This window comes from Ovis aries, chromosome 18 (genome assembly GCF_016772045.2).
Source record: "Ovis aries strain OAR_USU_Benz2616 breed Rambouillet chromosome 18, ARS-UI_Ramb_v3.0, whole genome shotgun sequence".
NCBI classification, from domain to species: domain Eukaryota; kingdom Metazoa; phylum Chordata; class Mammalia; order Artiodactyla; family Bovidae; genus Ovis; species Ovis aries.
In genome coordinates, this window is record NC_056071.1 from 10,604,950 (window position 1) to 10,629,366 (window position 24,417).

The 24,417-nt window shown below is 37.5% G+C and overlaps 1 long non-coding RNA gene across 1 annotated transcript in view; it reads right to left on the bottom strand.

Moving 5' to 3' along the window:
• LOC114108997 (uncharacterized) overlaps positions 1–3,425 on the bottom strand; it is a 90,301-nt gene extending 86,876 nt beyond the window's left edge. Inside the window, exon 1 of the long non-coding RNA XR_003585691.3 lies at positions 3,267–3,425. This is a non-coding gene — a long non-coding RNA (uncharacterized LOC114108997). The remainder of the gene's footprint in view (positions 1–3,266) is intronic.
• Between the last annotated feature and the right edge of the window lie 20,992 nt (positions 3,426–24,417).

Below are 24,417 nucleotides of genomic sequence, written 5' to 3' on the forward strand. Positions count from 1 at the left end.
TAGTCGGTGATAAAATACCTCAAAATTCTAAAATGAAGAAACATCAGAGGTCACAGCTTTGGGGAATTTCTTTGTAAAAGGCTCTCTAGAAATCATAATTAAAAAAATTAAAGATGAAAACATGCAAAATTATATATGGAAAAGGATCCATAAATATATAGTGGGAAAACTTTTGAAAAAAAAGATACATATTTTAAATTTATTAATCAATATTAATAAATTTGAAAACATCAATATAACAGAGATTTTTATAAGAAAGCAAAAATTACCAAAATTAAATTTATAAACATTAATATATCAATAACTTTAGAACAATGTAACCATGACTAAAAAAGTACACTTAGTCGAGATAGTTTGAAGGGTAGCTTGCTTCAGATTTATCAAGAGAAATGTAAAAATAATGGTCTGTAAGAAAGTGAACAAATTAGGTAAAAAGTTGGAAAAATTCACAGTTTATTTCTGAATGTACGTAATCTTGATGAGGCCAAATTCAGCACATAAACACACACTAGATACTAACTCTGTTGTTAATTTGGTGACTTTACAAAAGTTTAAAATCTTTGATAATGAGTAAGTTTTAAAAATGATAATCTCCCAGCTATAATAATGCTTTATAATTAGAAAACAGTTAATAAAAAAAAGAAAGCCTATTAGCTGCTGTGATGAAAGCCTACAATAACTTGCTGATATTAACAATCAGCCCATAGAAAATCATGTAATGACATGGACAAACATTTATGACGTAGTAAATGAAAATAGCTCATTTAAAAGAGAAATATAGTACAAACTAGTTTTGTGTTTAAAAACACATACATGTAAAATACAATCAAAAAGCGACAGTTATGGTGGCTTGGTTGTGTCTGGCTCCTCAGTCCATGGGATACTCCAGGCCTCCAGGCAAGAATCCTGGAGTGGGTAACCATTCACTTCTCCAGGTCAGTTTTCATTCCAATCCCAAAGAAAGGCAATGCCAAAGAATGTTCAAACTACCACACGATTGCACACATCTCATACCCTAGCAAAGTAATGCTCAAAATTCTCCAAGCTAAGCTTCAACACTACGTGAACTGAGAATTTCCAGATGTTCAAGATGGATTTAGAAAAGGCAGGCAAATCAGAGATTAAATTGCCAGTATCCACTGGATCATAGAAAATGCAAGAGAGTTCCAACAAAACATGTATATCTACTTTACTGACTATGCCAAAGTCTTTGACTATGTGGATCACAAAAAAACTGTGGAAAATTCTTCAAGAGATGGGAATACCAGACCACCTTATCTGCCTCCTGAGAAATCTGTATGCACCTCAAGAAGCAACAGTTAGAACTGTACATAAAACAACAGACTGGTTCCAAATTGGGAAAGGAGTATGTCAAGGTTGAATATTGTCACCCTGCTTATTCAACTTACAATCAGAGTACATCATGCAAAATGCGAGGCTAGATGAAGCCCATGTTGGAATCAAGAGTGCAAGGAGAAATATTAATAACCTCAGACATGCAGATGACACCACCCTTATGGCAGAAAGTGAAGAGAAACTAAAGAGGCTCTTAATGAAGGTGAAAGAGGAGAGTGAAAAAGCAGGCTTAAAACTCAACATTCAAAAAATGAAGATCATGGCATCCAGTCCCATCACTTCACGGCAAATAGAGGGGGAAACAATGGACAGTGAGAGACTTTCTTTTCTTGGGCTCCAAAATCACTGCAGATGGCGACTGCAGCCATGAAATTAAAAGATGCTTGCTCCTTGGAAGAAAAGCTATGACCAACCTAGACAGCATATTAGAAAGCAGAGACATTACTTTGCCAACAAAGGTCCTTCTAGTCAAAGGTATGGTTTTTCTAGTAGTCATGTATGGATGTGAGAGTTGGACCGTAAAGATAGCTGAGCACCAAAGAATTGATGCTTTTGAACTGTGGTGCTGGAGAAGACTCTTGAGAGTCCCTTGGACTGCAAGGAGATCCAACCAGTCCATCCTAAAGGAAATCAATCCTGAATATTTATTGGAAGGACTGATGCTGAGGCTGAAGCACCAATACTTTGCTACCTGATGTGAAGAACTGACTCACTGGAAAAGAACTTGATGCTGGGGAAGATTGAAGGCAAGAGGAAAAGGGGATGACAGAGGATGAGATGGTTTGATGGCATCACCGACTCTAGGGGGATGAGTTTGATTAATCTCCAGGAGCTGGTGATGGACAGGGAAGCCTGGCGTGCTGCAGTCCATGGGGTCACAAAGAGTCGGATATGACTGAGTGACTGAACTGAACTGATAAAGCATACAGAGTATAATTCAGTAAAATTTGCTATCCATCTACTACACTTTAGACACATTAACTGTTTAATTTGGGCATTCTATATATACTCCAAGGTATAAGTCCATTTGAATGAGATGCGTGTGAAAAATTAGGAAGTGCTTGTATAAAGAACTCAGTCACAGAGTGTAACATTTAGCTCCATACTGTTGGATCTTACTGTAGGATCATTTCTTGCAGCTTCTGACAATCACAGTCAAGGACACATTGTAACTGAGGAGGAGACAGGTTGGTTAAATGGTGTTGGACTGAGTATCATAATAATGGGACTTTGTTATTGTTGTTTGTTTTATTTAATTGATTTCTTTACCAGGGTTTCAGTCTTTACTCTCTAACCTGAGGATAATTATTTCTATTCCGCAGATTTCTTCTCACGTTTACACCAGAAACCATTCAGTTCAGTTCAGTTCAGCCACTCAGTCGTGTCCGACTCTTTGTGACCCCATGAATTGCAGTACGCCAGGTCTCCCTGTCCATCACCAACTCCCGGGGTTCACTCAAATTCATGTCCATAGAGTCAGTGATGCCATCCAGCCATCTCATCCTCTGCTGTCCCCTTCTCCTCCTGCCCCCAATCCCTTCCAGCATCAGAGTCTTTTCCAAAGAGTCAACTCATTGCATGAGGTGGCCAAAGTACTGGAGTTTCAGCTTTAGCATCATTCCTTCCAAAGAAATCCCAGGACTGATCAACAAAACCTTTTACCTCATAGTAAATGCTAATTCAATCCTATACTATAAATATGCCTTTAAAGAGGAAATTTTCTTTTAAAATACAGCTTCCACAATTTGTTTTTCATTTGCTAGTGCAATCTTTTTTTCTCTTCTCAATCACAGCGAAAATCAATCTTATTTAAAAGAAATTTATATCAAGCAACATTTTTCTTCCCCGTGTTTCTCAAAGAGATTTAGCAACATACTTTGTATACCCAGTATAACACCATTAAAATTTACCTTTAAGTCCTGTGGACATAGCTCACCATCTCCTAAATATTTGATCTTTAATATCTTGAGATTGTAGATCACAGTGGGCCCCCTTCACTGGTTCCTGTACCCTATTAAAGTCACTTTGCTAATTTGCAACTTTCTCAAACTGAGTAAAGACTAATTTATGGCTAGAAGCCCTGTACTTTCACAAGTCCAAGTTAGGTTAGTTACATTTACTGAGTTATTTATTAACTTACAAAGAAAATAAGAAGGTGTGTTTTGCGAGGTAGTTCCAGTCTGTTTGAATTTCCTAGTTTATCCTTTACCTAAAACTGAGAGAGATCCCAACAGCAGGTATGCCAAGGCTCCTTTTTCAAGGGCTGGCCTGAGATTGCAAAATAGAAGTGTCCCGAATTCTTCTTGGCAAATCTGCTTGAAGCCTGAAGATTGACACAGAGTTCACAACAATCCTTGCATCAAGTGTATAGGAGCACAGAGATGCAAGCAGGAAAAAAATTAATGCCAACAATGGTTTAAGATATTATCAGTAACAATCAGAGCTTTGTAGCTGATAAAATTCTCTCATATATTTAATTGATGATCATTTTTATTTATTTTTAAATGTTATTAGAATACAGTTGATTTACAATATTGTGTTAGTTTCAGCTAATCAAGGAGATCAAACCAGTCAATCCTAAAGGAAATCAACCATGAATATTCACTGGAAGGACTGCTAAAGCTCAGGCTCCAATGCTTTGGGCCACCCAATGTGAAGAGGCCATTTATTGGAAAAGACCCTGCATGATGGGAAAGATTGACGTCAAAAGGGGAAGGGGTGGGGCAGAGAGAGATGTTTATACAGCATTACCGACTTAATGGACATGAACTTGAGCAAACTCTGGAAGATAGTGGAGAATGGGGAGGCATGGCATGCTGTAGTCCATGGGGTCCCAAAGAATCGGACATGACTTAGCAACTGAGCAACAAAAACAATTAGTTTCAGCTATACAGCATGGTGATTAGGTTGTACTTATATTCATTTTTTGCAGATTCTTTTCCCATATAGGTTTTTACAGAATATTGAGTAGAGGTCCCTGTGCTTTACAATAGGTCCTTGTTGGTTATCTATTTTATATATAATAATGTATGTATGTTAATCCCAAGTTCCTATTATATTAACTCAGTGAATTCAGGGATATGAGGGCTAAAACTTTATTTCAGCTATGCAATTGCCAGATATTCTGCTGGGCATTTTAAATGTATTAACCCATTTAAAACCTTGTGTTTTATAATTCTTGCTTTCTAGGTTAAGATACTAAAATGTCTAAGGTCTGTGAAGAAGTGATGTGACCAGAGTCACAAAGCCACAGAGTGGCCGGGCCAGGGCTCAAATCTAGAGTGATGAGGCAGAGACAGCTTTTATTATTATTTTAATATCTGACACTGAAATTTTCCCAGGGAGAGAAATGTAGTAATTATTTATTGTTGTTTATTTGCTAAGTCATGTTTAACTCTTTGCAACCCCGTGGACTGTAGACCACCAAGCTCCTCTGTCCATGAGATTTCCCAGACAAGAATACTGGAGTGGATTGCCATTTCCTTCTCCGGTAGTAATATTTACGTTTGGTGAAAGTCTTTTTTTTTTTTTTTGATGTATTTTTGGCTGCGCTGGTTTTTCATTGCAGCGTACAGGCTTTCTCTAGTTGTGGAGAGCAGGGGCTGCTCTCGTGGAGAGTTTCTTATTGCAGTGGCTTCTCTTGTTGAACACAGGCTCCAGGGTGCATGGATTTTGGTAGTTGTGGCTCGAGGACTCCAGAGATCAGGATCAGTAGCTGTGGTGCACAGGCGTAGTTGCCCCAAGGTATGTGGAATCTTCCCGAACCAAGGATCGAACCGATGTCCCCCACATTGGCAGGGCTTCTTCATCACTGAGCCGTCAGGGAAGTCCTGGCTAAAGTCTTAATGAAATAGGACTTCTTGATATCAGAGGGTAGATGATGTAGTGATAGTGATGAGAGGAAGAAGAGAGAAGAAAAGAAGTAAATCTGAAAACTTGTACAATACGGGAGGGATATCCTGATCATAAATCACCATAGTCTATTAAACACATGACTATAGTTTTTTGTTTTTGTTTCTGTTAATCGTGAACACGGAAAAGAAAAAAATTTTTTTTTTTTTGAAAAGAAAATCTTTTAATGGGGTAGCTGTTGCTGTTTAGCTGCTAAGTCACCCAACTCTTGTGACCCCATGGACCCGCCAGGCTCCTCTGTCCATGGGATTCTCCAGGCAAGAATACTGGAGCATGTTGCCGTTTCCTCCTCCAGGGGATCTTCTTGACCCAGGGATCGAACCTGCGTCTCCTGCATTGGCAGGCGTGTTCTTCATCAGTGAGCTACCAGTGAAGCCCCGGTATCTGTGAGCTTGCTTCTATTTTGCATGTGCAGTCACTTGTATTGCTTTTAAATTGTGTGTAAGTGGTATCATATAGTATCAAATAAGCCTCGTACTCCACTCTCAGCTGCCCTAGACTCAGAGCAATGCTGTGGCAAGGAGATGGCAGGACCAGAGCATTACAAGGTAGATAATGGGATCATTCACAGGAAAACCATCAGTGTTGCTTCCCAGTGGAAAGGTAGTCCTGACCATTGATCTTGGAGTGCAGTGCAATCCTGTGGACTGTAGCCACAGGCTTCTCTGTCCATGGGATTCTCTAGGCAAGAATACTGGAGTGGGTTGCCATGCTCTCCTCCACGGGATCTTCCCGACCCAGGGATTGAAGCCAGGTCTCTTACATCTTCCTACATTGGCAGGCAGGTTCTTAACCACTTCCCTTGTGGCTCAGACGGTAAAGCGTCTGCCTACAATGCAGAAGACCTGGGTTTGAAAAAAATTATAGCATATGAGAAATTAATACCTAATTGATATATATTTTTTCGTATCATAAGGTCTCCAAAATTTTTCTTTAGTGGAACACACATCTGAGCAGCTGGCTGAATATGCTGATTAGACTGACTAAAGCAGAAGGGAGATTGTGGGAGAAACAGAATAATATTGAGTAAAATTCTTTGTTTTGGGGATCTTGGCATTCAACAGCACTCAATCACCCAGGTAAAAGGAGTAGGGATTGAAGGCCAAATCTTCCGTGGGGAACTAGTTTGGTATCCACTTGGGAACTAGCTTCCCAGGTGGTGACATGATAAAGATTCTGCCTGCCAATGCAGGAGACGCAAGAGACACGGGTTTGCTACCTGGATTTCGAATATTCCCTGGAGGAGGAACTGGCAACTTGCTCCGCTGTTCTTGACTGGGAAATCCATGGACAGAGTAGGCTGGCAGGCTATGGTCCATGGGGTTGCACAAAGGCAGACAGGACTGAGCAACTAAGGACACACACTCACAGCTTGGTATCCATTGTGACATACCTCATAGCAACGGTTAGGTGTCTGCAACACGGATACATTAATCAGAGGCTGTAATTACTGAGGATACTGGTCCCTCTGGAAAATAAGCAGTGCTCTGAAGGAAGAGATAATGGAACAACTTATAATCACTATATGGTGAGACACATCCCCTTTAGCAAGGTGGAAAACACCCGGGTACTGCCTTCCGCTCAAATATTTCCTGGTTGACTGTTTCTCGGAGCTCCATCTCAGAGGTATGTAGCCATCATAGGATCTTTATGACCACCTTAATCACAATTTAAACCCATTTATCCATGTGCTATTACAAAATGGAAGAACAACTAGAAACATTCATTCTTATGCTAATTCTGCACATTCTTTAAAGAACATTATAAAACTACCCCTCAGTTTTTGGTTTTCTTCTCTGAAGAACAAATAATTTCATCTCCTTTTATCTTTCCTCAGGGGTCCCATTTTCCTGTCCTTTAATCACTGTTATTGTTTCCATCTGTACCAGCTTTAATGTTTGCTATTCCTTTCAAAGTATGTGTCTGCTAATTAGATACAGTACTATCAAAATTAGAATAGGTCTAAAATACCTGTTGATCTATTATTGAAATAACTGTCTCTATTTCAATAAGGCAAGGTATCAAAAATGTCATTAAGGGCAAGGGAAAAATAAAAATTTAACTGCTACCTGAGAGGATATTTCCAGTTACGGAAAATAGTTCTAAGTAGTCGAAGTTGCCCTAAAGAGAGAAGCAAAGATGCAGTACAGTGTAAGAAAATGACTCTTATGAAAGTTAAATTTTAAAAAAACGAACACAAAAATTTTATCCGTAAAACGATTACAAATGCAAATATATGCCTGGATACAAATGGGCAAGCACTGAAAAAGAACATACAAGAGGAAATTTTTTCTTAGAGCAGCATAACTTTGCTGCATTTTTTCAATGTCAATTTTCCTGATTTTAGCAGCACTGCATGTGATAGCTGAAAGACAGTTTTATAAGAACAGTCTGGAAAATAAGAAGGAAAACTTAGGCCACCTAATAATGTAATAATATTTAAGATTAGGAAAAAACTGCAATTCATACAGCTCTATACTATTTTAATGCATTTTATAAATCTTACAGAGATCATCTACTTTTTGCTATTCATGCTTATAATGAACAGAGGGTGAAAAATTGGTATAATTTGTACTCTGAAATGTCGTCTGATCCCTTCACCTAGAATGACAATAAAAAGTCAAAAATTTTAACCAGATTAAAAATAGAAAAAGCATGCTCAGAATTTTAGGTCTAGAAGTGCCTTTATACATCATTTTGTCTAATACCCTAATTTCACAGATGACAAAGTAATGACCAAAGAGCAAGACTGGAATTTTCACTGTAATATATTAATAGAAAAACACAGAAGATAGAATTCTGCTGTGAGGCACCTCTAGATATTTGTAACTCACACACTATTAAATCCTGCACATGACCCAAGAGTAATAGAATCTCATTAAATGAGAGTGTTGGGACTTTGTAATTTCTCTCTTGGTAGAGACCATGTATCCTATCAGTTGATGTTTTCCTTAAATGTGGCTAACGCAGGGACTAATAAGTACTTGGTCTTGTCTTGGCTCACAAGAGAATATCACTAATCCGTCATTAATCATGATTTAATAAAGTTCCAATGAATTTTGAATATAAAATGAAATTTTATTGTGTTTTATAAAATTGATTTCCTTTATGCTCCTTTTAACAGATAGATGGGTAAGGTAGATAAATAGATAGACAGAGAGATACATAAGTACATAGATATAGGGATTCTTATCTGGTTAATCTGGACCATAAAGAAAGCAGAGCACCGAAGAATTGATGCTTTCAAATTGTGCTGCTGCAGAAGACTCTTTTTTTTTAAATTAAAATTTATTTATTTTAATTGGAGGCTAACTGGTGCAGAAGATTCTTGAAAGACCCTTCGACAGAAAGAAGATGAAACCAGTCAATCTTAAATGAAATCAACCCTGAATACTCATTGGAAGGACTGATACTGAAGCCGAAGCTCCAATACTTTGACTACCTGATGGAAAGAAGCCAACTCATTGGAAAAAAACCCTGATGCTGGAAGAGTGAAGGTGGAAGGAGAAGAGAGCAACAGTGGATGAGATGGTTAGATGGCATCATCGATTCAATGGACATGTGCTTGGGCAAACTCTGGGAGAAGGTTAGGGACAGGGAGGCCTGGTGTGCTGCAGTCCATGGGGTGGTGAAGAGTAGGACAGGACTTGGAGGCTGAACAACAACAATCTTAATTATCTGCATTTTTGTTTAATTTTTAGTTGATAGCTCAAAATTCTGCTTGACGTTTTCGAAACGTTGGTCTTGGGTTTATTTTCCATCTTCTATCTCTAGAATAGTTTTTCATCTTAACTTTTGATATTTATCATAAACTCAAGTATCATTTTTCTGACCTTATGAATTAATAATACCAGCGCATTGTTTCCATCAACAGAATAACTATCCCATGTAAAGTAAATCTGTTAGAAGTCTTGAACTTTAAGTGGATTCTTCAGACTTCTGTCAGATGTTGAAGAGCCTTGCATTGTGCCTGGCATCTAGTTCAATTTCAGTAAAAATTAGATGAATAAAAGAAAGGCATTGACACTCATTTCTGCCTAGTAGAAATCAATGTCCTAGACAAGGTAACTTTGGCATCATTGCTTCTTTTCACTCCCAGAGTGGCAACTTGCCTAAGGAGGCTCTGGAAGACATGTTTTCCAAATAAATAATCATATTAAAGCTATTTATGTTCATTTAATTTTTCAAAGGGTGCTCAGAAATAATATTTCTTTGGTGTCATCAGAGTAGAGACATCCCTGGGCATCCACCAGAATTGGTTTCAGGACCCCATAGATACCCAAATCCGCAGATGCTCGATCTCCTCACATAAAATGGCACAGCGCAGGTAGACCCAGTATCCACGTTCCACATCCACAGATGAAACCAACTGCAGATGGAATTGTTACATCCAGTGAAATAATAGATATGCAGTTGGTTGAATCCAAGGAGGCATGAGCCCTCGGATACTGAGTGCAAACTGTACCCATAGGAGATGGACACCTTGAAGCTTGCAATTTAAAGACAGAATCTATTTCATTTTGTTGAGTTCTAAAGAGAAATAGTTTAACTGCCAGGAACTCTGTGTTTGGTTCCAAATATTGAAAGAAATGTCCTCTGCTCAGAGGTGATAGGCTCTACTTTAAAAATATGCTCCTTTAGTGTTCTAAGTCACATAAAGTTCAGGCATATACCCTATGCATGGCTTCCCAATCTATGTGGCAAAATGAAAAAGCATTTTGTGGAATGCTTTGCAAAAGGTTTGGCATTGAAGAAAATCTGAGAAAACGTCTTGTCTCTTTCTTTCTGTCTCTCCCATTTTTGTTTTCACTCTCTCTCACATACCAATACACACTTACACACAAAGATTCACACCATTCAATGTTTTTTCAGAAAGAACACTGACTCTAAATGGCCAAAAAAAAAAAAAAATGCTTCCCCCCCGCCCAGTCATTAAAAGTAAATTGAACTAAGGATATATAAACCTTATCAAAAAGGATATATAAACCTTATCAAACTCCTTCTATATATATAATCTAAGATGGAAAGTATATAAATCAGTAATTTTATAAGTTTTTTTTTTTCTTTTTCATTTTTTTTGTTTTGTTTTTATTTATTTATTTATTTATATTTTTTTTTATTTTAGTTTTTTATTTTTTAAATTTTAAAATCTTTAATTCTTACATGCATTCCCAAACATGAACCCCCCTCCCACCTCCCTCCCCATAACATCTTTCTGGGTCATCCCCATGCACCAGCCCCAAGCATGCTGCATCCTGCGTCAGACATAGACTGGCGATTCAATTCACATGATAGTATACATGTTAGAATGGCATTCTCCCAAATCATCCCACCCTCTCCCTCTCCCTCTGAGTCCAAAAGTCCGTTATACACATCTGTGTCTCTTTCCCTGTCTTGCATACAGGGTCGTCATTGCCATCTTCCTAAATTCCATATATATGTGTTAGTATACTGTATTGGTGTTTTTCTTTCTGGCTTACTTCACTCTGTATAATCGGCTCCGGTTTCATCCATCTCATCAGAACTGATTCAAATGAATTCTTTTTAACGGCTGAGTAATACTCCATTGTGTATATGTACCACAGCTTTCTTATCCATTCATCTGCTGATGGACATCTAGGTTGTTTCCATGTCCTGACTATTATAAACAGTGCTGCGATGAACATTGGGGTACATGTGTCTCTTTCAATTCTGGTTTCCTCGGTGTGTATGCCCAGAAGTGGGATTGCTGGGTCATAAGGTAGTTCTATTTGCAATTTTTAAAGGAATCTCCACACTGTTCTCCATAGTGGCTGTACTAGTATATATAATATAGATCCATAATTTTCACAGGCAGGCTTTTAAAAAAATGTTTTAGTCAAAATGGAATTGAGTGAAATATGTTGATGGTGGTCCATATTTTGGTGTTAGAAGGTATCTTTCTCTGTCACAGGCAATTTACTAAAAGTAAACAAACTTCTATTAATATTACTTGAAATGGAAATAAATATTTGGAACAAAATCTTCAAATGCTATAAAGCAGGTTTTGTTTGCTTGCTTTTGCACTCTCTGTGCTATGAGGTTCCATAGGTTAAAAACCCTGACTGAAAACATCATTCCTCAAAGTATGGTCCTATTCCAGTAGAAACTTGTTTTCAACTCTGCAAGCCTATAAAACTGTAGCCTTCTTCCCAGCCCACTTAATTACCTTCCTAACTAAAGTATGGGCTTGCCTGGTGGCTCCGATGGTAAAGAATCCACCTGGAATGCAGGAGATATGCGTTCCATCCCTGGATCAGGAAGATCCCTTGGAGAAGGAGATGGTAACCCACTCCAGTGTTCTTGTCTGGAAAATCCCATGGACAGGGCAGCCTGGTGACTATAGCCTATGGAGCCGCAAAAGAGTCAGACACGACTTAGCAACTAAACAACAACAGAATTGGGCGTTCTCAGTGATCTGGCTATGAATCAAACACACCAAGAATGTGAGTGGACTGGGGTTTGAGTAGGGGCAGGGGCAAGGTTCTTGTTAACAGTAGCTTAGACGTGAAAACAAAAGTAGAACTTGCCATTTGAAAAATGGGAGACTATTTTTTTTCTTTCTTTTTTAGTTCAATTGTATTTTTATTTTTATTTATTTTATTTATTTATTTTTTTTAAACTTTATTTTACTTTACAATACTGTATTGGTTTTGCCATACATTGACATGAATCCACCACGGGTGTACATGCGTTCCCAAACATGAACCCCCCTCCCACCTCCCCTCCCCATAACATCTCTCTGGGTCATCACCGTGCACCAGCCCCAAGCATGCTGTATCCTGCGTCGGACATAGACTGGAGATTCGATTCTTACATGATAGTATACATGTTACAATGCCAAGTTCAATCGTATTTTAATCCAGTTTCAGTGAATTTCCTAGTTTTGCCATTAAGGAAATATAGGCAAGGGGTTTCTTGGTCCAAAGTTGTTGTTGTTGTTGTTGTTGTTTTTTAATTAAATGAAAGTGCCTTTATTCTGGAACACCAGAGTCTAATGGTAACTCTGACTGTGATATGAATGCTTCAGGAAAATGATTCAAGAATACTGTGAGTGTTCTTGCTCTTTTATGTGTGATTACGGATATTTTTGTTGTAGTCTCTTGGTAATAGATTGCCCTTTATATGTGCTTACTTTTAGTTTGAATGGATCTTTCTGGTAGTGTTAGAAAAACATCTTTTTTATTTTAACTAGAAAGCATGTAGTATGAGCAAATGAGACTATATGCTTTGGTATCTCTCTTTCTCCCAGGTATGATCGTTTATTGTACAGCTATAGAATACGAAAATAAGTTTATTAAGTTTACTTAGAAATGATTCAAAGATATCTGTTTGAGCTCCTTGAGCTATGTCAACATTTTCTTGAAAGATACCTGATATTATTTGATGTTTACTTTTTTTAAGTATAGTATTTGTAAGTTAAAGTGCATGGGGACATTTTATTACATTTTAAATGTAATTCCTGATCCCCAGATGCTGTCCATATAAATCTGAACAAACCCAAGACATCGCTATCTATATTAGATCAACAAATCCGCTCAGTCCCTGGGCTAGTGTTAAGAATAAGCAGCAAAAGTGAAATTCCTTGGTAATAAAACTTCTGTTTCTTGACAAGTGTGATGTAAGGACATTTTTTGCTATGCTGCCTACACCTTTCAAAGTAGGTTACACTGTACGGTCCGATTATGTCTTCCTGTAACCTCTATTTCAAAAGTGCATGCCGTGTAAATAATACACTTTTCTAACAACTATTTTAATGGTCACTGTTTTTAAGGTCATCTTCATGTGAAATTCAAAACTGCAAAGTGCTGAAAATCCCATTTTGTTTCCAAGGAAAGGATGTTTTCTTTTTCTTTTCTTTTTGTTCTCCTTTGGGTTTTTATTACCATTTCTTAAAATGGCAATCTCAGTGGGAACTGGCATACTCATATATCAAACTTCATTTGCACTACCATCAGGTTAAATAATTTTTTGAGGCTTTAAATGCATCATGAAATTGGGAATACCTATGTAGGCAATTGCTATTGACTTCTCAAATTATTTTATTACACGTTTCTTCTTGAGACCAGACAAATAAGATATTTTCAGGGCTAGAAGACACAAATGTGTCTCTTGCTATTACCCCCAAATGACGCTGTAAGATGCTGTCTCCTGGTTGGTGGGGGGAGGGGAACCCCACTCACTTGTTAACAGCTAGTGCACCTCCAGAATAATTTCTAGAGCTATTTCCCCCCAAATAACCACAAATCTATATATCACTCTCTCTCTCTCTCTATATATATATATATAGATATATAGATATAGATATAGCTTTCATTGATTTTTTCTAATTATGACATGCTGTTTTAGAAACTTGGAAAATTATATAAAAATACAGTGGGAAAAAAATCTTTATAATTCCACCCAGAAAATCATGATTTATATTTTGAGATATCATAATCCTTTGTCAATTTCAGTTTTGCCAACCAAAGGTTTGAGCTGATATTGTTTTGTATTATCATGCCAAAATTGAAAATCCACAACCTATTTACACATGTAGCATTCAGTTCAATTTCCTTGAATAAGTGTAACATGATGAGACCTCTTTAAACTCCATCCCTTTTATATATAAAAATGTCGGAAGAGACATTCAAAATGTGATTGTGTACAAAAGCCAAGGGACTATTTAGATTTCTGATATCTGTTTAAAAAATACAAAAGGGAAACACAGGTTCAAAAAGAAAACACTAATAAAAGTTAAAAAATTTCAAATCCAAATAGTGTGTAGGTGAAATACAATTAGTGGAATATATTGCCTTTGCCCATAAATGGTGTTAAAAATAACAATTCACTGAAAGATTGAAGATGGCAAATCAGTAGTATGATTAATTACAAAAGCAGATATTTTTTAACTCTACATATCTCTTTCACTTTGTAACAGGTTACTTTAAGTGTAATGCATTTTATTGTTTTTCCAGTAAAACCCTTATTTCCCATTAACTCTTAATATAATTGCAGTTTTCTCATTCATTACAGTCCCGGAAATTTAACTTCCGTATTGATAAGAGCTACATGCATCTGTCCTTACAGTCTTGTTGATTTATATAGTACCACTTTTTAAAGTGAGATCATTGTGCTCTGTAACTTGCTTTTTCTTTGACATCAGAATACAGGTTTTCTTCTATGCTGTCATATTTTCTTTTAAATAATTTTGAATGGCTGTATAGATCCCCATGAATAGATAAAAACATAATTTCTTAAAGCTTCTTATTCTTAATTCTTTATGAATGGACTTTCACAATGGTGGATATATCATTAAAACATCTTTACTATTTTATAATTAAACTATCTTATTATTATATTCCTTTGCATTTTTTGACTACTAGGCATTTTTAAATACCCTTGATATGTTTATTTTCTATGTTCTTTTCTTTTGTTAAGGAATTTATTTTAACTGCTTTCATTTGTTTCTAAAAGAGATATTCTAGTCTAAGAACCTTTTAAATGTAATAGCTATTATTATTATTTTTTAGTTATGATTTTTTCCTGAGATAACCATTTGCTTCAGTTAATTTCCAAGTTTTAACTAGAACTTAGAAGTTTACATCTGTGTTCAGTCAAATCCAACAACCTTTTTCTTAGTGTTTCTGTCATTATCAAGTATACATAATTCAAGTATCTGTAGTCTTATGAGCATATAAATATTGAGCTGGCCAAAATGTTCATTTGGGTTTTTCTATAACAGCTTATCGGAGAAGGCAGTGGCACCCCACTCCAGTACTCTTGCCTGGAAAATCCCATGGACGGAGGAGCCTGATGGACTGCAGTCCATGGGGTCGCTAAGAGTCAGACACAACTGAAGTGACTTAGCGGCAGCAGCAGCATAACAGCTTATAGATCAAACCAGCAAATCCTAAAAGGGATCAGTCCTGAATATTCATTGGAAGGACTGATGCTGAAGCTGAAACTCCAATACTTTGACCACCTGATGAGAACTGGCTCACTGGAAAAGACCCTGATGCTGGGAAAGCTTAAAGGCAGGAGAAGGGGATGACAGAGGACGAGATGGTTGGATGACATCACTGACTCGACAGACATGAGTTTGAGTAAGCTCTGGGAGTTGGTGAAGGACAGGGAAGTCTGGTGTGCTGCAGTCCACGGGGGTTGTAAAGAGTCTGGCATGACAGCGACTGAACGGAACTGATAACAGCTTTTGGGAAACCCAAATGAACATTTTGGCCAACCACATACAACTATCACACTCAGAGTAATATTCTTATGAGCACATATCCCTAAATTTCGTACAGGTGTCCATAGAGATTTTCCTTATATTCCGGTGAAAAAAATTCATGACTCAGAGTTATTATCCTTTCTCCTGGAGAGACCGAAGAATGAACTCTCTTACTGGCTAGTGATGTTTGTGCTTAGCTTCTTCTTTCTTCCAGGTAAATTATTGCCCAGGAAGCCTTTAATTTTCTCTGTAGCTGTGTCTTGCTGGACACAGACCAATAGTTGGCCTGATAGCCTGTTACACGTCCTTGACATCTCTTCTAACAGAGACCTCAGAGGCCTTTTGGTATTTATCACCCCAAAATAAGATACCCAAATGCCACAGGGACTCCTATATGCCAGGAAGGTGGGTATTTCCCTGGTGCCTGAAATAGCATTGATAAATATTCATTGTTTGGAGTGATGGTGAAGTGGAACTCTTATTCCTGAGTGTTCATATGGGAGGGTTGAGGAGAAAATAGAAATTTTTCCTGGATTCCAAACTCAGAGGTTTTCTCCAAAAATTCGAAAAATATTTTTCAGCTGGACTTAAATCTCAAGCAATAGAAACATAAAATTTAACACTCTAATGTATGCTAAAATGGGAATTTTTTTAGCAGAAGGAAAATTATAACGGCAGATGGAACTGAGGATCTTCTTCAGGAAAAATTAAAGGTTACCGGAAAGGCCATCTTGGTAAACAGAAAAGGTTTGCTTTTGTAGAACTTTCATTTCATATAGACACAAAGTTTTAAAAGACTCATGTCTTTTTAAACAAAAATAATAATACTATGTTGCATGATATAGAGCAGATATAACAATAAAATATATAAAAAAAAGAACAGAAGTGAGAGGAAGGTAAATTAAATTCTGTTGAATTTTAAGATTCTTACATTGTTTTAAAAATTGTACAATATTATTTGAAGGTAGACAATGATTATTTAAAGATAAATAATGCAATCACTGGAAGAGTCATCAAACAGAGTGCAGAAATATAGCTAAATGCTTAATACAAAAGACAACAAGAAAGTGGAAAGAAATGGGGTAAACGTGAAAAAAATTCAAGATAGAAGAGCTTAATTGAATCATATCGATAATTACCTTGTCAGTTGATTAGACAGTCTATTTAAAGACATACATTTCTAGACTAAATTAAAGAAAAAAGAATTGAAACATATGTTTTTAAAAAATATAAGCAAACATATAATTTTGAATTAAATGTGTTGAAAAAACATGTACTATGGTGTGCCTATAAAAGTATTAAACTTTGAAAAACAGTACTAAATTTGTTTTTTTTATAATGTCGAAAGGATCAAGTTCATTAGGAGCTATAACAATATTAATTGTGTATGCCCTTTTAAAACTTTTATATACATGAGAGAAAATTTGGCAGAAATAAAGAGGTAAGTAAACACAAAGCATAGTTTGAAATTTTAATAGCATCTTCTCAATATCTGATAAAACAGGCAAACCAAAAAAAAAAAAATCCAAACAATAAAAATACAGATGATATCAAAAGCATTATTATCCAATGTGATTTAGTTAACATTTATGAATATTATCTAACAAATATTTCCTGGAGAATTCCGTGGATAGAGGAACCTGGTGAGCTACAGTCCCTGGAGTCACAAAGAGCTGGACACAATTGATAGACTAACAATTCTTTTCACTATTTAACAAATATACATGGAGCATTTATTAAAACAGAATATAGAATGGATACTAAAACATGTTTAACACATACTGAAAACATGGAATCATTCAGTTTATATCATCTGACCACATGAGTTCTTAGAAATTAATAGTGATGAGATATAAGATATCACTATTAGATATTTCTTAAAATTCTCTAAGTATTTGGAAATTCATCAGCAAACCTCTATATAAAATATAGATCCAAAAGTAAATCACAAGCAAAAATTAGAAAATATTTTGGGTTAAATAATAGTGAAAACACAATATATTAAATTTGTTGAATGCAGTGGAAGTAAGGCTAACAGAAAATTTTATAACTTTAAAAGTTTATAGATCAAATTTAAAAAGAGGTAAAATCAATAATTTGAACTTCCACATTAAGATAATGAAAAAACAAAAGCAAATTAAACCCAAAATAAGTAAAAGAAAAAATAATCAAAATAAGATCAGAAATCAATGATACAGAACATCAATAATATTGATGTTCAATATAGAACACCAATAAGGTCAAATGCTAGTTTTTTGAGATTAATAAAGTTGATATCAGTTATCCCCAAACTAATCTATAGGTACAACATGATCCCAATCAAAGTTCCAGAAAACTAATTTGTACACATTTACAAGCTAATTTGGGCTCCCCAGGTGGCCCCAGGTGTAAAGAACCCACACGCCAATGCAGGAGATGTAACAGAACAGACTCAGGGCTGGTTCTATCTCTGAGTCAGGAACACCTTCTAGAGTAGGAAATAGCGACCCATTCCAGTATTATTGGCTGGAGAATTCCATGGGCAGAGGAGCCTGGCGGGCTACAGCCACAGGGTAACAAACAGCCAGATGCGACTGAAGTGACAGTGTAACCACACACACACAAGCTAACTTAAAAGTGTATATGTGCATTCAGAGAACTTAGGTAGTCAAAGCAATTTTGCAGAAGAAGAGAAAGCTTGAGGAATTATACTATCTGATTTTAAGATTTAAACTGGTCAACCACTTGTAAAAGAATGAAACTAGATCACTTTCTAACACTGCACACAAAAATAAACTCAAAATGGCTTAAAGATGAAAATGTAAGACCAGAAACTATAAAACTCCTAGAGGAGAACATAGGCAAAACACTCTCCGACATAAATCACAGCAGGATCCTGTATGACCCACCTCCCAGAATTCTGGAAATAAAAGCAAAAATAAACAAATGGGATCTAATTAAAATTAAAAGCTTCTGCACAACAAAGGAAAATATAAGCAAGGTGAAAAGACAGCCTTCTGAATGGGAAAAATAATTGCAAATGAAACAACTGACAAACAACTAATCTCAAAAATATACAAGCAACTTATGCAACTCAATTCCAGAAAAATAAATGACCCAATCAAAAAATGGGCCAAAGAACTAAATAGACATTTCTCCAAAGAAGACATATGGATGGCTAACAAACACATGAAAAGATGCTCAACATCACTCATTATTAGAGAAATGCAAATAAAACCACAATGAGGTACCACTTCACACCAGCCAGAATGTCTGCCATCCAAAAATCTGCAAGCAAAAAATGCTGGAGAGGGTGTGGAGAAAAGGGAACCCTCCTACACTGTTGGTGGGAATGCTAACTAATACAACCACTATGGAAAACAGTGTGGAGATTCCTTAAAAAATTGCAAATAGAACTGCCATATGACCCAGCAATCCCACTGCTGGGCATACACACTGAGGAAACCAGAATTGAAAGAGACACATGTACCCCAATGTTCATCGCAGCACTGTTTATTATAGCCAGGACATGGAAACAACCTAGATGTCCATCAGCAGATGAATGGATAAGAAAGCTGTGTTACATATACACAATGGAGTATTACTCAGCCATTAAAAATAATACATTTGAATCAGTTCTGATGAGATGGACGAAAGCCGATTATACAGAGTGAAATAAGCCAGAAAGAAAAACACCAATACAGTATACTAACACATATATATGGAATTTAGAAAGATGGCAATGATGACCCTGTATGCAAGACAGCAAAAAAGACACAGATGTGTATAGCAGACTTTTGGACTCAGAGGGAGAGGGAGAGGGTGGGATGATTTGGGAGAATGGCATTGAAACATGTATGCTATCATGTAAGAATTGAATCACCAGTCTATGTCCGATGCAGGATACAGCATGCTTGTGGCTGGTGCACGGAGATGACCCGGAGGGTTGTTATGGGGAGGGAGGTGGGAGGGGGGTTCATGTTTGGGTTTGCATGTACACCCATGGTGGATTCATGTCAATGTATGGCAAAACCAATACAGTATTATAAAGTAAAATAAGGAAAAAAAATAATAAATAAATAATTTTTTTAAAAAAACTATAATAATCAAGGTATTGTAGTTTCATCTTATGAATGGACATGTAGATAACAAACTGAATAAACTACACAATTGGATTTAGACATATACAGACAATTGATTTTTGATCAGTTTCAATGAGGGATAGGAAAACATTTTAAACAAATATGCCTAGAGCATCTTAATACACATTTTAAAAAAGTTAACTTCAATCCTTGTCTTTTCCACGTACAAAAACCAACTTGAGTTAAGGCCAGAATGTGAACTCTGAACCACGGAGCTTCTGGAAGAAAATAAAGGGGTGTATTTTCACAACCTTGGAGTGAAAAACAATTTCTTACACAGATACATAAAGCAGTAACCATGAAATTAACAAATATGGAATTTTTCAAAATCATTTTGGTTCCTCAGAAGGTTCCATTATAGACTGGAAATATATGACATATCTCATACTCGACAAAAATCTGTATCCAGAACTTTCACAGACCTTCTATAAATCAACTGTAAAAAGACAACCCAGTTAGGTAGGCAAAGAATCTTAACAAATACTTCACCAAAGAAGATATGAAAATGTGAAAGTAAATAGTAAACGCTTGAGAAAGTGCTCAGTATAATCATCAGGAAAACAAATTTAACACACAATCATACTCATTGGCACCCCACTCCATTACTCTTGCCTGGAAAATCCCATGGACGGAGGAGCCTGGAAGGCTGCAGTCCATGGGGTCTCTGAGGGTCGGGCACGACTGAGCGACTTCATTTTCACTTTTCACTTTCATGCATTGGAGAAGGAAATGGCAACCCACTCCACTGTTCTTGCCTGGAGAATCCCAGGGACGGGGGAGCCTGGTGGGCTGCCCTCTGGGGTCGCACAGAGTTGGACACGACTGAAGTGACTTAGCAGATACTCCCTAGAATGATTAAAAGTAAAATCTTTTGAAATTATATATATATGTATTAAATATATATGTAAAGCATATACATATTTTAATTTATTTACAGAGAGAAATGACTGTGTCTGAATCAAAAAAAAAAAAAAAAGTTGCTCAGTCATGTCTGACTCTTTATGACCCTATGGACTATATAGCTGGCCAGTCTTCTCTGTCCATGGAATTCTCCAAGAATACTGAAGTAGATAGACATCCCTTCTCCAGGGGATCTTCCTGACTCAGGGATGGAACCCAGGTCCCTTGCATTGCGGACAGATTCTTTACCATCTGAGCCACCAGGGTAGAGAGATACTAAATACCTTATTAGGAATGTTACCATGAGCTATGCCTTCTGCAGTTCTGGCTGGTAGATTACATTAAGCTTTCCAATGCCAAATACCTGCTGCTGCTGCTGCTGCTAAGTCACTTCAGTTGTGTCTGACTCTGTGCAACCCCATAGATGGCAGCCCACCAGGCTCCCTCGTCCCTGGGATTCTCCAGGCAAGAACACAGGAGTGGGTTGTCTTTTCCTTCTCCAATGCATGAAAGTGAAAAGTTAAAGTGAAGTCGCTCAGTCGTGTCCAACTCCCAGAGACCCCATGGACTGCAGCCTACCAGGCTTCTCCATCCATGGGATTTGCCAGGCAAGAGTACTGGAGTGGGGTGCCTAGGAGGTATAAATACTTGAAGTCACAGGAGCCCCGTATGGGGTATTATGCATCAGATCCAGTAAGTGAGAGAGTAATCAGTGATATATTTATGCAATATCAGGAATTTTGGTCTAACTGTAAACACACATATAGCTAGCCATGCGTGCTATGTATGTGTGTATGTTTGCATGTGTATATGGGCAAGACCAGTCATTAGTTATTGGCTATGATTGGTGAGACAAGACAAATATTTCTTAAATAATTTAATTTAATTATCCCAATAAGCTTTTGAAGTTAGTAATATTGTCCAATTTTACAGATCAGAAAACAAAGCAGTACATTGTTAAATAATTATATAAAATATATCACATCATTTTTCCTTAATTTCAATTACTGTGTGTGTGTTCAGTAATTCAGTCGTGTCTGACTCTTTGCAACCCCATGGACTGTAGCTTGTCAGACTCCTCTGTCCATGGGATTCTCCAGGCAAGAATACTGGAGCAGGTTGCCATTTCCTTCTCCAGGGAATCTTATCAACTCAGGGATTGAACCCATGTCTCTTGCCTCTCCTGCATTGGTAGGCAGATTCTATACCATTGCACACCTGGAAAGTTAATTAATAATTTTATTATTCACTTTTATAGAAATTTAAATGTCTAGCAAATGATGGATCTGGGGTTTTAATTCAGATCTAAATATAAATGTGTTACTTGACCACTGTACTTTCCTGTTTCTGGTTAGATGGTTCAGAAGTGGATCAACAAGGCAAGAACTGAAGTCAAAGAAAAGCTTGTATATATGCATTGGTCTCAGGACCCCAGTGAATCACAAATTCCAGAAGGCACTGAACATATATATGATATTTGAGTTGTTTTTTAAGTATGTTTTGATATACTTTTTTTTTTAAAATCTCCAAGTATCTCAGTGAAACAGAAGCCAGAGGAAGATCCTGAAAATTTACAGCATGTAAAAGATGGCAAATGGAAGTTAAAATATACAGTACTCATTATCACTAATTTAAAATGTATAAAATGTCATTGATATTTTCTTTATTTCATGTGCTGCTTTTATGATTCTCTCTTATAGGACATAAAAATATTTTAAAGGTTTTCAGTTATAGGTTCATTTGCAACCTCTGTCTCTTAAATCTCTTTTTTCCGGTGAGTTGTTCACTTCCCCATCAGGACGGATCCCCCCGGGGTCACTGGGATTAGTCATGGGGGGACCATCTGGAGTGACCGTACTTACCCCACCCTTGAAAGTCCCCTGCTGCAGGGGGCTGCCGTCAGCAGGAGCTGGTGACACCGCTGCCCTACTGCTCACCCCCTAGGCCTCCTTGGCACCTGCCCTTCCTCTCCATCACTTGTCCGTCACACAGGAGGGAAACGTGGGGAGAAGGCAGACAGAAGGCAAGGCTGGCTTCCTTTGGGAGAACCACAGAACCAAAACAGCGCAGAACGTCTTTCAGAGAAGAAAGTGGAAGAGACATTGAGAAAACTTTATTTCATGTTTTTCTGTATAATTTGCAGCCAGATTTGTCCTTTCCCATTGGGAAAGCTGCTGACTGTGGGCTCTAAACTGGGATGTGGAACAGGCTACCAGGAAGGCATTAAACAGTGGGTGAGTCTCTCGATTGAGAAGATGTAACCCAGGGAACAAAGATTCCATTTACTCATGTTCAAGTGTGTGAAGGTGCAGATTAAGCAACATTATTATGAGTCCAGACTCATTCAGCCTCTGTAGGGTCCATATATCATTGGCCTGCTGCAGCACTATTACTATTAATATGATTATTTGTCTGCAGATGGTGATTTTGGCTTACCCCAACATGATCAATAAATACAGATGATTCACATACACTGGATTTTAGACTTACATCAGAAAGGTGAGAAAATCACTCTTAGAAAGCCAGTATTTGAAAGAACCTTGGTAAAAAGCTTTCAACCGAAAGATGTGAGCCTGGCTAGGATCTTTCAGGAAGAAAGCAATGGCAACTCACTCCAGTACTCTTGCCTGGAAAATTCCACAGATGGAGGAGCCTGGTAGGCTGCAGTCCATGGGGTCGCTAAGAGTTGGATACGACTGAGCATCTTCACTTTCACTTTTCACTTTCATGCATTGGAGAAGGAAATGGCACCCCACTCCAGTGTTCTTAAGGAAACACTGATAAAACATTTCTCTGTTATTCAGAAGTCTTTAAAGATGTGCGTACACTTTGGTTGTATGTGGTAAAAACAGATATGTAAGGATTCCACTATGAAACAATCTTACCTTATGACAGAACCTCCTCATAACTCTATAAGGTGGCTTCCCTGGTGGCTCAGATGGTAAAGAATCTGCCTGCAACGCCAGAGAAGTGGGTTCGATCCCTGGGTTGGGAAGATCCCCTGGAGAAGGGAACAGCAACCCACTCCAGTAATCTTGCCTGGAGAATCCCATGGACAGAGGAGGCTGGTGGGCTATAGTCCACAGGCTCACAAAGAGTTGTGAGCTCACCCCAGTCACGACTGCGTGACTAACCACCTGATGACTTAGGATACAATGTAAAGCTACATTCCAAATAATTCTGGGGTCCTCAGTCTGGTGAAGAAAACAGGAGAATGCGGGAAAGTTAGAAAGCCTGATTCCAGAATTAACGAGGTGATTCTTTACATAAGCGACATGTGATATTAACTGTATGTAGTAGGAAAGGTGCAGATTTAGTGAATAACTAAATAGTAGGAACAACATTGGGTGGAATTCCAGTTACTTAGAGATACAGGTGACAGCAGAATTACTAAGTTTGCAAGTCCTGGTATTTTTAGATCTGTACAAACTGGAGAAACACCCGTTACATTAATTATATGGACTGGAATTTTCTTCCACCAGAACTAAAAGCATAATGATCAGATGGGAACTATTCATGTTTTTATTTAGGAAGAAGGTGTGTGTGTGTGTGTGTGTGTGTGTGTGTGTGTATTATAAGCTGTTAAGAAAGATAGGGGGTGGGGTGGAGTTTTAATTTTGGGGTGACATAGAGTAGGTGGCCTACATCTGTTTATAAACTGGTGGAGTTATTTTCTAGCTCCTTCCAACCAGTTGCTACAGATTTGTTGGTAATATAAAGTGAAGTAAAGTGAAAGTCGTTCAGTCATGTCCGACTCTTCGCAACCCCATGGACTGTAGCCCACCAGGCTCCTCTGTCCATGGAATTCTCCAGGCAAGAATACTGGAGTGGGTTACCATTCCCTTCTCCAGGGAATCTTCCCCACCCAGGCATCAAACCCAGGTCTCCTGCATTGCAGGT